Source organism: Quercus lobata, chromosome 4 (assembly GCF_001633185.2).
Source record: "Quercus lobata isolate SW786 chromosome 4, ValleyOak3.0 Primary Assembly, whole genome shotgun sequence".
NCBI lineage: Eukaryota > Viridiplantae > Streptophyta > Magnoliopsida > Fagales > Fagaceae > Quercus > Quercus lobata.
This window is the reverse complement of record NC_044907.1, coordinates 42,429,848-42,434,915: the sequence shown is the minus strand read 5'-3', so window position 1 is coordinate 42,434,915 and position 5,068 is coordinate 42,429,848. Positions and strand designations below refer to the sequence as shown.

Below are 5,068 nucleotides of genomic sequence, written 5' to 3'. Positions count from 1 at the left end.
GCAAATAATTAATACTACAATCAAAGCCTATTCAAACCCACTTTTTTATTACAGAATAATATATATAATTAAAAATGTGTTTTTTACAGAATTTTTTCAAAAGTTTTGGCAAACAGGTTGAAGAAAATTCTTCCCAACCTAGTGTCGGAACAACAAAGTGCTTTTGTGAAAGATAGATTGATTTCTGACAATATTATGGTGGCTTTTGAAACCCTCCATTATATGAGGAACCATAGTTCGGGGGAGACGGGGTATATGGCACTTAAACTGGACATGAGCAAGGCGTATGATAGGGTGGAGTGGTTGTATATGGAGAAATTGATGAAGAAGATGGGTTTTGGAGACACTTGGGTAAATTTGATGATGCAATGTATTTCAAGGGCTACTTATTCCGTTTTAATTAATGGAGAGCCACATGGTCACATCACACCTTCACGAGGGCTGCGCCAAGGAGATCCTTTGTCTCCTTACTTATTCTTATTATGCACAGAAGGGTTTCATGGTTTGTTGAGAAAAGCAGAGGAGACTGGAGATATAAGGGGTGTTTCTATTTGTAGAAGTGCACCGAAGCTAACACACATTCTTTTTGCAGATGACAGCCTTATTTTTTGCAGGGCAAAAATTAATGAGTGTGAGAAGCTTTTGGAGATCCTAGCCACTTATGAGCAAGCATCGGGACAACAAATAAATAGAGATAAAACTACTCTATTTTTTAGCAGGTCCACTTCCCATCAAATGCAAGCTTCAATTCAAGCAGCACTTGGAGTACCCGTGGTCAAGCAATATGAGAAGTATTTGGGATTGCCAAGTTTCATAGGGCGAAAAAAGAAGGATAGCTTTGCTAACATTAAGCAAAGAGTTTGGAAAAGGCTCCAAGGGTGGGAAGGCAAGCTCTTATCACAAGCGGGGAGAGAAATTTTAATTAAAGCAGTGGCTCAAGCTTTACCTTCCTACACTATGTCATGTTTCAAACTACTGGTTACTCTGTGCCATGACATTGAAGCTCTTATTCGGAAATTTTTTTGGGAGCAGCGAGGAGATAGCCGAAAGGTGCATTGGGTAAGGTGGGAAGAGTTATGTAAGTCAAAGGAGCAAGGAGGGATGGGATTCAAGGACTTGTCCCGTTTTAATGATGCTTTGCTCGCTAAACAAACTTGGAGACTTCTACATGATAAATCCTCACTGTTTTATCGGATTTTTAAAGCGAGGTTTTTCCCAAATTGTTCAGTCATGGAGGCCACTTGCCCAAGCTCGGCATCCTATGCATGGAAGAGCATTATTAAAGGGAGAGATGTGATTAAACGTGGGGCTATTTGGAGAATTGGAGATGGGAAGTCAGCTCATATTTGGGGGGATAGGTGGCTGCCACAAAAACATTCAGCACTAGTTTTATCTCCACGGATAGATGTTTTGGCTGAAGCAAAAGTCCAAAGCTTGATTGATGAAGAACGAAAATGCTGGAAGACTGAGTTAATTGATGAAACCTTGTTGGAATTTGAGGCAACACTAGTGAAAAGCATTCCCCTTTGCCTCACTGAGCAACCGGATGAACTAATTTGGCCTCACAGTGCTAATGGAGCATACACAGTCAAGTCGGGTTATAAGTTTCTGCAGACGGAATTTCAGAATCAACAACTGGGTCAGTCCGATCCTTTGATGCTCAAGCCACTGTGGAAGGGGATATGGGGTCTCAACGTGCCAAGCAAAGTCAAAAATCTAGTTTGGAGAGCTGTGAAAAACTCACTCCCCACGAAGCAGAATTTAGTTAAAAGAAAGGTGTTAAATGATGACTGCTGTGATCACTGTAAGATGCAACAAGAAGACACACGCCATGCTCTATACCTCTGTCCGAAGTTGGAGGAAATTTGGCTCTCGGTACAAGCTTGGAACCAGCACAGTCTAAGGCAAATAAAGAGCTTTGTTGATCTTATGGGATGCATTTTGGCGGAGAACAGGGATCCGGAACTATTTGCTATGGTTGTATGGGCTGTATGGAAGAGACGGAATGATATGAAGGTTGGGAAAAGAGGTGAAAATCTACCAAACTTGGTGCAATTAGCTCGAAACAAGTTACAAGAATTTTTGCTGCATAATTATGCAGAAACAGCAGCTACGGACAGACCCTCAATGCAGTGGCAGCCACCAGCGCACCAACAGTACAAGATTAATTTTGATGGGGCACTTTTCAAGGATGAAAACCAGGCCGGAATAGGGGTGGTGATTAGGGACAGCAAGGGGGAGGTGATGGTCTCCTTGGCTCAGCGACTTCCACTACCTTGTACAGCTATTGAAGTTGAGGCCTTAGCAGCCAGGCGTGCAATGGAGTTGGCGTTGGAAACTGGTCTCAATAAGGGGGTGCTGGAAGGTGATTCACAGATCCTCATGAACGCTCTGAAGTCAAACTCTCATAGCCTTGCATAGTTCGGTCATATTATCAAGGATATACAGTACTTAGCCTCTAGTTTCTCCATTATTTCTTTTTCTCATGTAAGGAGGCATTGTAATACTGTAGCTCACTCGATTACGAGGCGGGCACTTTCTTTTTCGTCATTACAAGTCTGGATGGAAGATGTACCACCAGAGATTGCAGATGTTCTTTAGGCTGATTTTCATAGCCTTAGCTGAATAAAATCTTTTGATGTGGATTCTCAAAAAAAAAAAAAAAAAAAAAAAAAGAATAATATATATATATATATTTTAATAAAAGGCCTATGTACTAAGTTGAGCCAGCTTTTTAATAGTGGGTCCATTGAAACCTAAATGATAACAAAATACACTTTTTTTTTTTTTTGATAAGCTGCAATTGCATTAAATTAAGAAGGAAGAACAGAAGGACAATCTGCATTACAAGCTAACCATAAGGGAGGGGGCAGATTGTCATAACTGAAACAAGAAGAAGATAAAGCTAGCTTAGCAGCATTATGTGCTGGAACATTACAAAGTCTATTAACCCGGACAAAGGAACAACTAGCAAAGGATGGTGTGAGGTTCTGGAAATTTAACTGCGCAGACATTGTTTGTGTGCTGCGACTTCCTACTATTGCTTATTCTTTTAATTTGCTGCAAAGTCGTAGCAGCTCCTGCACCACTCCATCAATCTCTTCATCTCCCTTATTTTCGATGTTCTCCTTCAATTCTTTTGCCTTCCTCTTTGTAGTTTTCTCCACAAGTACCTTCCTAATCACCTTTGCCACCTCTTCTCTTTCAAGCCTCCCTTTCGTGTCTCTCTTCACTTCTACACCTGCACCTATTGCCTCCACCAGCCTAGCATTCATTGGCTGATCAAGATGCACTGGCAATGCTATAATTGGAACCCCAAACGTCATGCTCTCCATCACAGAACTCTATCCACAATGACTCACAAACCCACCAATGCTAGAGTGCTTTAAAATCGTTTTTTGTGGTGCCCATCCCTCTACAATAATTCCCCTATCTCCAATCCTATCAAGAAAACCTTTTGGAAGTGCCATTTGAAGACTGACTTTCTCACTTCGAGGAAATCTCACTACCCATATGAAGTCTGCCGTGCTGAGCTCTAGCCCATAAGCTATCTCTTGCATTTCCTACTTTGACAAAAAAAACTCGCTGCCAAACGAAACAAACACAGCCGATGATGGTTCCTTGTCATTAAGCCACTCTATGATTTCCTTTTTCTCATCTTCTTCAACGGGGTCTTGAACAAGTGGACCGACGGTACAATCTTCTTCTTCGCTAAAACAGAGAGATAATCAATATGCTTTGCCTCGATTTCTCGAAAAGTTTTGATCAAAACGATTTCAGAAGATTGTTGGAAGCATTCTAGTATTCGATCCCCATCGTCAGTATCATTTGCGAACTTACCAACCTCATAATCCTGAAGATAAATTTCTGGAGAAGGATATTCAACACCAGGATTGTTGGCAAGGTGCATATAAAAGATGTTATTGTAGCACTCATGACCACGAAATCGATGGCTGGAATATTTTGTGACTGAGCTAGTGATGGTGCCAATATCGGAAGAAAATCATAAATAACCAAATCAGGCTTTAGTTGCTTTAAAATGGTGGTGATGTTTGGGCTTGCCATGTCCATGGCCTTTTTGAGTGTGGGCATGAGATGGCGTGACAAGCCATTGGTTGTGTGGTAGTGTGGTGGAAGCTCAGGTAAGGATGCAAGATGGAGTTCCACAAGTTCTATTGAAAGTGAACCCTTTTCAGCTAGTTGTTGTTTGATGGGGCCAAGGTTTATAGCTGTAGAACAAAAATAAATATGAATGTCTCTAGTTGTGAGCTTCTTGGCTAGCTCTAGGATGGGTGATATATGACCATGAGCTAACCATGGGAGCATTAAGACGCTAATAGTATTGTGTGTAGCTTTCATTCTCAATTCCCTGCTCTTTGGGGGGCTATTGTTTTTGGTTTTGTATATATACTATATATAATATTTATTATTTATCAAAGGAGAGGAGTGATAGGCCAAAATTGTATTGACCCCTTTGGTAAATTAACCAATTAATTAATTAGCCAAGTGAATTAATTAGGTTCAATTTCATGCAATAGCGCAAACTAATCACCAAATAATTAAATGCAGCAGAAATTAAATTTGATATGGGTGATTTGTTTAGGAACAGGAAAAACCACTGAAGCAAAACCCCACCGGGTGAATTTAAGGTCATCACTTCCGAGAATTCACTATTATCAAAACAAGCGGTTACAAGCAAAGGAGTTCCAGTACTTTATACCAACCTACAATTGAACTCTTACCCCAATACACAATTGGATTTGTAATGTAGTGACAATTTTTCCTTCCAATGCACAGCTCCAAGTACATGACTAACCAATCGATGCATAGATCCTAGTACGTGACTAACACACTAACTTGAGAAGGATGTTGGCTACAAAGTTCTTCAGTTCATCCACACGATGAAGATCAAGAAACTCTTTAGTTACAAAACCATATTGCATACAAGTGCAGAAGCTTCTTTAAGAGAAAGATGAGCTAAGGCAGATTGTCTCCGGTCACAATATGCATGTAACAACAAGTGCAACAACCTTTGCATCATTGAGATGACCCTTAAAATTATCCTTAT

General features: G+C 40.5%; 1 pseudogene; it reads right to left on the bottom strand.

Annotated features, from left to right (window-relative positions):
• Positions 1-2,806: 2,806 nt before the first annotated feature.
• Positions 2,807-4,359, bottom strand: LOC115984004 (annotated as a pseudogene).
• Between the last annotated feature and the right edge of the window lie 709 nt (positions 4,360-5,068).